The sequence below is a fragment of the Oncorhynchus nerka genome, linkage group LG22 (assembly GCF_034236695.1).
Source record: "Oncorhynchus nerka isolate Pitt River linkage group LG22, Oner_Uvic_2.0, whole genome shotgun sequence".
In the NCBI taxonomy this organism is placed as follows: Eukaryota; Metazoa; Chordata; class Actinopteri; order Salmoniformes; family Salmonidae; genus Oncorhynchus; species Oncorhynchus nerka.
The window spans coordinates 93,203,073-93,217,172 of record NC_088417.1 but is presented as its reverse complement, the minus strand read 5'-3'; positions in this window follow the sequence as shown (position 1 = coordinate 93,217,172).

Sequence of the window (14,100 nt, the reverse complement as noted above, 5' to 3'; positions counted from 1 at the left end):
ACTAGACTACCTGCTGTTACTGGCCCAATGCTCTAACCACTAGACTACCTGCTGGTTACTGGCCCAATGCTCTAACCACTAGACTACCTGCTGGGTACTCCACACTCTAACCACTAGACTACCTGCCGGTTACACTCTAACCACTAGACTACCTGCCGTTACTGGCACTCTAACCACTAGACTACCTGCTGGTTACTGGCCCAATGCTCTAACCACTAGACTACCTGCTGGTTACTGGCCCAATGCTCTAACCACTAGACTACCTGCTGGTTACTGGCCCACTCTAACCACTAGACTACCTGCTGGTTACTGGCCCAATGCTCTAACCACTAGACTACCTGCTGGTTACTGGCCCAATGCTCTAACCACTAGACTACCTGCTGGTTACTGGCCCAATGCTCTAACCACTAGACTACCTGCTGGTTACTGGCCCAATGCTCTAACCACTAGACTACCTGCTGGTTACTGGCCCAATGCTCTAAGCACTAGACTACCTGCCGCCCACACTCTAACCACTAGACTACCTGCTGGTTACTGGCCCAATGCTCTAACCACTAGACTACCTGCTGGTTACTGGCCCAATGCTCTAACCACTAGACTACCTGCCGCCTCTACACTCTAACCACTAGACTACCTGCTGGTTACTGGCCCAATGCTCTAACCACTAGACTACCTGCTGGTTACTGGCCCAATGCTCTAACCACTAGACTATCTGCTGGTTACTGGCCCAATGCTCTAACCACTAGACTACCTGCTGGTTACTGGCCCAATGCTCTAACCACTAGACTACCTGCTGATTACTGGCCCAATGCTCTAACCACTAGACTACCTGCTGGTTACTGGCCCAATGCTCTAACCACTAGACTACCTGCTGGGTACTGGCCCAATGCTCTAACCACTGGACTACCTGCTGGTTACTGGCCCAATGCTCTAACCACTCTAACCAGACTACCTGCTGGTTACTGGCCCAATGCTCTAACCTCTAGACTACCTGCTGGTTACTGGCCCAATGCTCTAACCACTAGACTACCTGCTGGTTACTGGCCCAATGCTCTAACCACTAGACTACCTGCTGGTTACTGGCCCAATGCTCTAACCACTAGACTACCTGCTGGTTACTGGCCCAATGCTCTAACCACTAGACTACCTGCTGGTTACTGGCCCAATGCTCTAACCACTAGACTACCTGCTGGTTACTGGCCCAATGCTCTAACCACTAGACTACCTGCTGGTTACTGGCCCAATGCTCTAACCACTAGACTACCTGCTTGTTACTGGCCCAATGCTCTAACCACTAGACTACCTGCTGGTTACTGGCCCAATACTCTAACCACTAGACTACCTGCTGGTTACTGGCCCAATGCTCTAACCACTAGACTACCTGCTGGTTACTGGCCCAATGCTCTAACCACTAGACTACCTGCCGCCTCTACACTCTAACCACTAGACTACCTGCTGGTTACTGGCCCAATGTTCTAACCACTAGACTACCTGCTGGTTACTGGCCCAATGCTCTAACCACTAGACTACCTGCTGGTTACTGGCCCAATGCTCTAACCACTAGACTACCTGCTGGTTACTGGCCCAATGCTCTAACCACTAGACTACCTGCTGGTTACTGGCCCAATGCTCTAACCACTAGACTACCTGCTGGTTACTGGCCCAATGCTCTAACCACTAGACTACCTGCTGGTTACTGGCCCAATGCTCTAACCACTAGACTACCTGCCGCCTCTACACTCTAACCACTAGACTACCTGCTGGTTACTGGCCCAATGCTCTAACCACTAGACTACCTGCTGGTTACTGGCCCAATGCTCTAACCACTAGACTACCTGCCGCCTCTACACTCTAACCACTAGACTACCTGCTGGTTACTGGCCCAATGCTCTAACCACTAGACTACCTGCTGGTTACTGGCCCAATGCTCTAACCACTAGACTACCTGCTGGTTACTGGCCCAATGCTCTAACCACTAGACTACCTGCCGCCTCCACACTCTAACCACTAGACTACCTGCCGCCTCTACACTCTAACCACTAGACTACCTGCCGCCTCTACACTCTAACCACTAGACTACCTGCTGGTTACTGGCCCAATGCTCTAACCACTAGACTACCTGCTGGTTACTGGCCCAATGCTCTAACCACTAGACTACCTGCCGTTACTGGCCCAACTCTAACCACTAGACTACCTGCCGCCTCTACACTCTAACCACTAGACTACCTGCCTCCTCTACACTCTAACCACTAGACTACCTGCCGCCCCTTTTTGACATTTGCTGATGTAAAAACAGCTTTATAAATCCATTTGATTGATTGGAATAGTGCTCCATATGCAAGTACTGTACAATATACAAAACATGCCTCTAACTGGCACATGTTTGACAATCTCCCAATAAATAACTTGTTTTTATTTCAGAGTCTGACAAAGAGAAGTCATTATGATTGTTCTTCATCTATGAGCCAATTGCTTTATTATCTAAGTATGATCTATTCATTATCTATTTATGATCAAATTATCTATGTATTATCTACTTATTATCTATGTATTAACTAAGTATTATCTAAGTATTATCTATTCATTATCTACTTATTATATATGTATTATCTATGTATTATCTAAGTATTATCTATTCATTATCTACTTATTATATATGTATTATCTATGTATTATCTAAGTATTATCTATTCATTATCTACTTATTATATATGTATTATCTATGTATTATCTAAGTATTATCTATTCATTATCTACTTATTATCAAATTATCTATGTATTATCTACTTATTATCTATTCATTATCTACTTATTATATATGTATTATCTATGTATTATCTAAGTATTATCTATTCATTATCTACTTATTATCAAATTATCTATGTATTATCTACTTATTATCTATGTATTATCTATTTATTATCTATGTATTATCTACTTATTATCTATGTATTATCTACTTATTATCTATGTATTATCTATTTATTATCTATGTATTATCTATTTATTATCTATGTATTATGGAATAGTTATCTATGTATTATCTACAATTACAATTATCTAATGGTATTATCTACTTATTATCTATGTATTATCTATTTATTATCTATGTCAAATTATCTATGTATTATTATTAACTAAGTATTATCTACTATTTATTATCTATGTATTATCTACTTATTATCTATGTATTATCTACTTATTATCTATGTATTATCTATTTATTATCTATCTATGTATTATCTACTTATTATCTATGTATTATCTATTTATTATCTATGTATTATCATTACTTCAAATTATCTATGTATTATCTACTTATTATCTATGTATTATCTACTTATTATCTATGTATTATCTACTTATTATCTATGTATTATCTATTTATTATCTATTATTATCTACTTATTATCTATGTATTATCTACTTATTATCTATGTATTATCTACTTATTATCTATGTATTATCTATTTATTATCTATCTATGTATTATCTACTTATTATCTATGTATTATCTATTTATTATCTATGTATTATCTACTTATTATCTATGTATTATCTACTTATTATCTATGTATTATCTACTTATTATCTATGTATTATCTACTTATTATCTATGTATTATCTATTTATTATCTATGTATTATCTACTTATTATCTATGTATTATCTACTTATTATCTATCTATGTATTATCTATTTATTATCTATGTATTATCTACTTATTATCTATGTATTATCTATTTATTATCTATCTATGTATTATCTACTTATTATCTATGTATTATCTACTTATTATCTATGTATTATCTACTTATTATCTATGTATTATCTACTTATTATCTATGTATTATCTACTTATTATCTATGTATTATCTATTTATTATTATCTATGTATTATTTATTATCTATGTATTATCTATTTTTATCTATATTATCTATTTATTATCTATGTATTATCTACTTATTATCTATGTATTATCTATTTATTATCTATGTATTATCTACTTATTATCTATGTATTATCTACTTATTATCTATGTATTATCTACTTATTATCTATGTATTATCTATTTATTATCTATGTATTATCTATTTATTATCTATGTATTATCTACTTATTATCTATGTATTATCTATTTATTATCTATGTATTATCTACTTATTATCTATGTATTATCTATTTATTATCTATCTATTTATTATCTATGTATTATCTACTTATTATCTATGTATTATCTATTTATTATCTATCTATGTATTATCTACTTATTATCTATGTATTATCTATTTATTATCTATCTATTTATTATCTATGTATTATCTACTTATTATCTATGTATTATCTACTTATTATCTATGTATTATCTACTTATTATCTATGTATTATCTATTTATTATCTATCTATTTATTATCTATGTATTATCTACTTATTATCTATGTATTATCTACTTATTATCTATGTATTATCTACTTATTATCTATGTATTATCTACTTATTATCTATGTATTATCTACTTATTATCTATGTATTATCTATTTATTATCTATCTATGTATTATCTACTTATTATCTATGTATTATCTACTTATTATCTATGTATTATCTACTTATTATCTATGTATTATCTACTTATTATCTATGTATTATCTATTTATTATCTATCTATGTATTATCTACTTATTATCTATGTATTATCTACTTATTATCTATGTATTATCTACTTATTATCTATGTATTATCTACTTATTATCTATGTATTATCTTTTTATTATCTATCTATGTATTATCTACTTATTATCTATGTATTATCTACTTATTATCTATGTATTATCTACTTATTATCTATGTATTATCTATTTATTATCTATGTATTATCTATTTATTATCTATCTATGTATTATCTACTTATTATCTATGTATTATCTACTTATTATCTATGTATTATCTACTTATTATCTATGTATTATCTATTTATTATCTATCTATTTATTATCTATGTATTATCTATTTATTATCTATGTATTATCTACTTATTATCTATGTATTATCTACTTATTATCTATGTATTATCTACTTATTATCTATGTATTATCTACTTATTATCTATGTATTATCTACTTATTATCTATGTATTATCTACTTATTATCTATGTATTATCTATTTATTATCTATCTATTTATTATCTATGTATTATCTACTTATTATCTACTTATTATCTATGTATTATCTATTTATTATCTATCTATTTATTATCTATGTATTATCTACTTATTATCTATGTATTATCTACTTATTATCTATGTATTATCTACTTATTATCTATGTATTATCTATTTATTATCTATGTATTATCTACTTATTATCTATGTATTATCTATTTATTATCTATGTATTATCTACTTATTATCTATGTATTATCTACTTATTATCTATGTATTATCTACTTATTATCTATGTATTATCTATTTATTATCTATCTATGTATTATCTACTTATTATCTATGTATTATCAGCAGCATACCACTGCTGGCTTGCCTCTGAAACTAAGCAGGGTTGGTCCTGGTTGGTCCCTGGATGGGAGACCAGGTGCTGCTGGAAGTGGTGTTGGAGGGCCAGTAGGAGGCACTCTTTCCTCTGGTCTAAAAAATATCCCAATGCCCCTGGGCAGTGATTGGGGACACTGCCCTGTGTAGGGTGCCGTCTTTTGGATGGGACGTTAAACGGGTGTCCTGACTCTCTGAGGTCATTAAAGATCCCATTGCACTTGTCGTAAGAGTAGGGGTGTTAACCCCGGTGTCCTGGCTAAATTCCCAATCTGGCCCTCAAACCATCACGGTCACCTAATAATCCCCAGTTTACAATTGTCTCATTAATCCCCCTCCTCTCCCCTGTAACTATTCCCCAGGTCGTTGCTGTAAATGAGAACGTGTTCTCAGTCAACTTACCTGGTAAAATAACGGATAAATAAAATATCTATTTATTATCTAATTATTATCTATTTCATGATGAGTCTGGATCTCTAAAACAGCTGTATTGCACATTACACTCATGGGAATTGGCTTAAATGTCGTAAAGGACAGGGCTAAATTCAAATGTCGTAATAGAAAGAAAACAGTTTGGAGATTATGGGAAAAATATTAGACCAAAGTTGAGGACAACAGTTCACCTGACAAGACTGAATCCCAAAATTATGATGTTGATTTTATGTGCATTTTACATTTCCTGTACTTTTCATTGCATTTGTGGATAACAGACTCTGAAAATACTCTGGATACATTCAGTAACATGATAAGAATATTCCTGGAAAATGTGGGGTAGGTGCAACATAAGACCAAAAAATGACAAGGTTTTGAGTGAGAGGATTACTGGTGTCTCCAAGTGGCCACACACACACACACACACTCCCTCTCTCTCTCTCTCTCTCTCTCTCTCTCTCTCTCTCTCACACACACACACACACACACACACACACACACACACACACACACACTCCCTCTCTCTCACACACACACACACACACACACACACACACACACACACACACACCTCTCCAAAGTGTTCACAGTTCTGAAGAAATGTAAATGCACTTTTATAACTTATCTCCCCTATCTGTGTCGTTGAGGAGCAAACACACTTGTAGTTGTTTTGTTTTGTTTGGAACACAGCCCTGCATCCTCGCCAATTACTGTTGTTGTTTACATAATCCAAAAACAGCCCGTTGTAAATCGCAATCTGGGTCAGGTGTGTAAAATGCATTTGGAAGCTTGATCTATTGCCAACATGACTAGCTAAATTATAAAATATGATCTTAGAGTGTTAGGCTTTCACAAGGCAATTCAGAAAAACAGATTGTAATTTTGGCGCGGATAGAAAGGAGTCATGAGTGCATTCAGGTGTGTTCAGCTGAAGATTTTCTTCACAACAAATAGGCCCATTCTGTTCAGAACAACCTAGAGTATGACGCCATGTCGTCTTGTAACTGTTCCATCATATGAGTTGAGTTTTATGATATGGAAATGTGAAGTGCACATTTGGACTCACAGGTGAGCCTGAGCTCTGACGTCATGCATTATTGTAAAGCCACTACGTTCCACTTTAAGCGCTGTCTCAGTGCCCAAATCTGCCATTTTCAACCCGTATATGGGTACAAGTGTAAAGGGCTACGGTTTGTTTATTTAAACCTAAATGCCTCTTGCTGTTGCCAGGGTACATACTGTATGTACATTAATACTGTATGCAACTTACAGTGCAACGTTTTCTCAACATGCAATGTTTTCAGCTGTTGCCATAGCATTATCCAAACGACATGCAAGATAGATGAAGCTTAAATGCATTATACCATTTTCCCCCTTCAGAAGTGTGTGTGTGTGTGTGTGTGTGTGTGTGTGTGTGTGTGTGTGTGTGTGTGTGTGTGTGTGTGTGTGTGTGTATGTGTGTGTGTGTGTGTGTGTGTGTGTGTGTGTGTGTGTGTGTGTGTGTGTGTGTGTGTGTGTGTGTGTGTGTGTGTGTGTGTGTGTGTGTGTGTGTGTGTGTGTGTGTGTGTGTGTGTGTGTGTGTGTGTGTGTGTGTGTGTGTGTGTGTGTGTGTGTGTTGACATGGACAGGTAACGCTGCTTGCATATCTTCAGTGATTAAATCTTGTCAAGGTCACTCAATCAGACCTACTGCTGGGATTGAAACCTACATGTAAATTCAGTCTGCAAAGTCAAGTAAAAGACTTGAGTCTTGGCATTCATGGTCTATGAGGCATAAAAGGATTAGTTCCAGCTGAAAAACTAACATGCGTTTTCTACCCTGCCCAGAATAAATGATGCCGGTCCATTTGAAATCAACTATGTACATAGACTCTTTCAGTCTGAATTATGTGCACATATTTTACAAACTGTGGCACTTGTAAGTTGTAGGAATAATATAAAACAGCCATGAGAAAGAAATAGTCATTTTTCAGTAACTGATATCTATCTAACCTATATAGGAGTAGAGGACATTACTGTGTGAGAGAGAGAGAGGCCACAACAACTCACATCAACTTTGTCCATTTGTTTGCCTTTGGCATTTCAATCTAAAAGGACCCATGTTCATAGGAGCATGTCAAATTGGATGTCAAATGAAAGTTAAGTCTATATTTAGTGAAACGTTGGCATATATACGTTTTCCAACCAATTTCTCCTCCTAACAAATTTGAATAAGCCAAGGTTTTGATTTCTGGTCAAACAAATGAAAAAGGCGTCTCTTAGACAACATATACCAGAAAATAATATCAACACATATTTAATTTTGGAGAAATGATTTGCCTTCTGTAAGTTTAAGAAACATTGCCTTGTGCCTTGTAATTCTATTACCAAAACCACACATATTTTAAAGATATTTTCTCATTTCTCTCTGTCATGAAGAGGGATGATAATGTTCACAAAAGTCAAAAAGTAAAAGTACACCTTCCAGTTGGTAATAGTGTTTTTACTGATCAAGTTTTTAAAATAAATGATTAAGTTATTCAAACTCGTTATTCTATTACCAAATCTCTAACGAAATACCGAAAAATCTGTAATAGAATTACTGCAATTGAATTGGCTAAAATGTGAAATGATAAAAGTCATAAATAACAGTTGAGTCGCCTCCCACTGGGCACAGACGTCAGTTCAACGTCTAGTTTATTAACAGTTGAGTCGCCTCCCACTGGGCACAGACGTCAGTTCAACGTCTAGTTTATTAACAGTTGAGTCGCCTCCCACTGGGCACAGACGTCAGTTCAACGTCTAGTTTATTAACAGTTGTTCAAGTCTAGTTTATTAACAGTTGAGTCCCACTGGGCACAGACGTCAGTTCAAGGTCTAGTTTATTAACAGTTGAGTCGCCTCCCACTGGGCACAGACGTCAGTTCAACGTCTAGTTTATTAACAGTTGAGTCGCCTCCCACTGGGCACAGACGTCAGTTCAACGTCTAGTTTATTAACAGTTGAGTCGCCTCCCACTGGGCACAGACGTCAGTTCAACGTCTAGTTTATTAACAGTTGAGTCGCCTCCCACTGGGCACAGACGTCAGTTCAACGTCTAGTTTATTAACAGTTGAGTCGCCTCCCACTGGGCACAGACGTCAGTTCAACGTCTAGTTTATTAACAGTTGAGTCGCCTCCCACTGGGCACAGACGTCAGTTCAACGCCTAGTTTATTAACAGTTGAGTCGCCTCCCACTGGGCACAGACGTCAGTTCAACGTCTAGTTTATTAACAGTTGAGTTGGGCACAGACGCCAGTTCAACGCTAGTTTATTAACTCCCACTGGGCACAGACGTCAGTTCAACGTCTAGTTTATTAACAGTTGAGTCGCCTCCCACTGGGCACAGACGTCAGTTCAACGTCTAGTTTATTAACAGTTGAGTCGCCTCCCACTGGGCACAGACGTCAGTTCAAGGTCTAGTTTATTAACAGTTGAGTCGCCTCCCACTGGGCACAGACGTCAGTTCAACGTCTAGTTTATTAACAGTTGAGTCGCCTCCCACTGGGCACAGACGCCAGTTCAACGTCTGGGCACAGACGCCAGTTTATTAACAGTTGAGTCGCCTCCCACTGGGCACAGACGTCAGTTCAACGTCTAGTTTATTAACAGTTGAGTCGCTCCCACTGGGCACAGACGTCAGTTCAACGTCTAGTTTATTAACAGTTGAGTCGCCTCCCACTGGGCACAGACGCCAGTTCAACGCCTAGTTTATTAACAGTTGAGTCGCTTCCCACTGGGCACAGACGCCAGTTCAACGCCTAGTTTATTAACTGGCCTCCCACACAGACGTCAGTTCAACGTCTAGTTTATTAACAGTTGAGTCGCCTCCCACTGGGCACAGACGCCAGTTCAACGTCTAGTTTATTAACAGTTGAGTCGCTCCTTCCACTGGGCACAGACGCCAGTTCAACGCCAGTTCAAGTTTATTAACAGTTGAGTCGCCTCCCACTGGGCACAGACGTCAGTTCAACGTCTAGTTTATTAACAGTTGAGTCGCCTCCCACTGGGCACAGACGCCAGTTCAACGCCTAGTTTATTAACAGTTGAGTCGCCTCCCACTGGGCACAGACGTCAGTTCAACGCCTAGTTTATTAACAGTTGAGTCGCCTCCCACTGGGCACAGACGCCAGTTCAACGCCTAGTTTATTAACAGTTGAGTCGCCTCAACGCCAGTTTATTAACAGTTGGCTCCCACACAGACGTCAGTTCAACGTCTAGTTTATTAACAGTTGAGTCGCCTCCCACTGGGCACAGACGTCAGTTCAACGTCTAGTTTATTAACAGTTGAGTCGCCTCCCACTGGGCACAGACGTCAGTTCAACGTCTAGTTTATTAACAGTTGAGTCGCCTCCCACTGGACACAGACGTCAGTTCAACGTCTAGTTTATTAACAGTTGAGTCGCCTCCCACTGGACACAGACGTCAGTTCAACGTCTAGTTTATTAACAGTTGAGTCGCCTCCCACTGGGCACAGACGTCAGTTCAACGTCTAGTTTATTAACAGTTGAGTCGCCTCCCACTGGGCACAGACGTCAGTTCAACGTCTAGTTTATTAACAGTTGAGTCGCCTCCCACTGGACACAGACTTCAGTTCAACGTTTAGTTTATACTATGCGATTTATAGATAGGGTTAACACAAACTTTATTGAAACACTCATTATATTTCAGTATTGTTAGTGTCCTTTATTGAGTTGAAAAGGTTCCCTCTCGTTCTCATTTACATACTTGTGTTTTTGTTTGTTTTGACGGCATAGCTATGCAACCCAATATGATATAAACCGGAGGATAAATAAAAAAGGATAAAATGTTTGGGCCCTGAAACAAAAAGCTCATTAGTTGTGTAAACACACATTTGGGTGGAGGGAGAGACTAACAATGGGATGAAACCATTATACTAGACGGGACGTAAGTTAGACGAACAACGCAGAGAGGGAGACATAGAAACCACATAAAACGGGTATTTTGAGATCCTCATATATAGTCAGAGAATAATATATCCTTTTAAAAGCGGCAACCATTTGACCACATGGAAAACAGGCCCTAGGGACAGGCTTTCATACAGAATGATATATGATGTTTAACATAGTCTACACAAACATGGAGAAAACAGGCCACGAGGACAGGCTTCATACATAGGCTACACAAACACACCTGTACACTAGACCCATGAGCCTATACTCATGATATCTGATGCAAGCCATCCAGCAGCACTCAATTCACTTGGGAAAACTTTAGGAACGTGACTTGCTGGCGAACACATGTTAAAAGTCCTAATTGGTTAAACGTAGGTTAGGGTTAGGATTTGAGGGTTTCGTTAAGGTTAAGGGTCAGTTTTAGGGTTTGCTCTATTTGGACTATGAATGGGTTGTTCGCTAGTCGTGCCTGTTATGTTGTACCAGCTTTATGTAAACTTATATGTTGCCTTCAAACTGAGACAAAACTAATGATTTATGTAATGAAGTTGATGCAGTTAAGATGATGTGTAATGACATTACAAGAATACAAGTTAGTGTGGTAGCCTTCTGTTGCCTAGCCCTACACAACTGCAATGTGAGGGACAAAATCATTAATTCCATTTAGGTGGAGAACATTCTAAATTCCTAATAAGATCAATCAATTCACTCTATCAAACTGGTAGTATATATACTCAACAAAAAATATAAACGCAACATGTAAAGTGTTGGTCCCATTTTTCATGAGCTGAAATAAAAAGACCCCAGAAATGTTCCATATGCGTAAAAAGCTTATTTCTCTCAAATTTTGAGCACAAATTTGTTTACATCCCTGTTAGTGAGCATTTCTCCTTTGCCAAGATAATCCATCCACCTGACAGCTGTGGCATATCAAGAAGCTGATTAAACAGCATGATCATTACACAGATGCAACTTATGGCGTGGACAATAAAAGCCACTCTAAAATGTGCAGTTTTGTCAAAATCAAATCAAATCAATTTTTATTGGTCACATACACATGGTTAGCAGATGTCAATGCGAGTGAAGGGAGATGCTTGTACTTCTAGTTCTGACCGTGCAGTAATATCTAACAAGTAATCTAACAATTCCCCAACAACTACCTAATACACACAAATCTAAAGGGGTGAATGAGAATATGAACATATAAGTAAATATATGGATGAGCGATGGCCGAGCAGCATAGGCAAGGTGCAGTAGATGGTATAAATACAATATATACATGTGATATGAGTAATGTAAGATATGTAAACATTATTAAAGTGGCATTATTTAAAGAGGCATTGTTTAAAGTGACTAGTGATCCATTTATTAAAGTGTCCAGTGATTGGGTCTCAATGTAGGCAGCAGCCTCGCTGAGTTAGTGATTGATGTTTGGCAGTCTGATGGCCTTGAGATATAAGCTGTTTTTCAATCTCTCGGTCCCAGCTTTGAATCATCTGTACTGACTTCGCCTTCTGGATGATAGCGGTGTGAACAGGCAGTTGTTTGGGTGGTTGTTGTCTTTCCTGTGCTGTAGGTTTTAGTTTGCCCCCGGTGATGTGTTGTGAAGACCGCACCACCCTCCGGAGAGCCTTGCGGTTGACGGTGGTGCAGTTGCTGTACCAGGCTGTGATACAGCCCGACAGGATGCTTTCGATTGTGCATCAGTACAAATTTGTCAGGGTTTTGGGTGACAAGCCACATTTCTTCAGCTTCCTGAGGTTGAAGAGGCGCTGTTGTGCCTTCCTCACCACACTGTCTGTGTGGGTGGACAATTTCGGTTTGTATGTGATGTGTATGCCCAGGAACTTAAAACTTTCCGCATTCTCCACTACTGTCCCTTCAATGTGGATAGGGGGGTGCTCCCTCTGCTGTTTCCTGAAGTCCACGATCATCTCCTTGGTTTTGTTGACGTTTGAGTGAGAGGTTGTTTTCCTGACACCACACTCCGAGTGCCCTCATCTCCTCCCTGTAGGCTGTCTCGTCATTGTTGGCGATCAAGCCCACTACTGTTTTGTCGTCTGCAAACTTGATGATTGAGTTTGAGGCCTGCATGGCCACGCAGTCCTGGGTGAACAGGGAGTACAGGAGAGGGCTGACCACACACTCTTGTGGGGCCCCAGTGTTGAGGGCCAGAGATGTTGTTTCCTACCTTCACCAGCTGGGGGCAGCCCGTCAGAAAGTCCAGGACCCAATTGCACAGGGCGGGGTTGAGACCCATGGCCTCAGCATGATGAGGGCCTCCAGCCTGAGCTGGACAGGAGGGAGAGCCAAAGCAAAGGCTGGTGTGACACACGTCAGCTACTACATCGACTGAAATGACTGTAACACTTAACAAAAAGCTACAGTTAGTTTCAGAATGGATGGCAAGGAATAAGTTCATCCTAAATATTTATAAAACACAACACAATGCCACAGATGTCTCAAGTTTTGATGGAGCGTGCAATTTGTATTTGTATTTATTATGGATCCCCATTAGCTGCTGCCAAAGCAGCAACTACTCTTCCTGGGGTCCAGCAAAGTTAAGGCAGTTATAGAATTTCAAACATTACAATACATTCACAGATTTCACAACACACTGTGTACCCTCAGGCCCCTACTCCACCACTACCACATATCTACAGTACTAAAACCACATGTACGTGTGTGTATAGTGCGTATGTTATCGTGTGGGTTTATATGCATGTGTCTGCGCCAATGTTTGTGTTGCTTCACAGTCCCTGCTGTTCCATAAGGTGTATTTTGATCTGTTTTTCAATCTAATTTTACTGCTTGCGTCAGTTACTTGATGTGGAATAGAGTTCCATGTAGTCATGGCTCTATGTAGTACTGTGCGCCTCCCATAGTTTGTTCTGGACTTGGGGACTGTGAAGAGACCTCTGGTGGCATGTCTTGTGGGTTATGCATTGATATCCAAGGTGTGCGCCAGTAGTTCAAATACCTTTCACATATACAAGTAGTGATGAAAACAAGCTCTCCTTTCAGCCAGGAGAGATTGACGTACATAGTATGAATGTTAGCTCTCTGTGTACCATCCAAGGGCCAGCTGTGCTGCCCTGTTCTGAGCCAATTGTAATTTTCCCAAGTCCCTCTTTGTGGCACCTGACCACACGACTGAACAGTAGTCCAGGTGAGACAAAACTAGGGC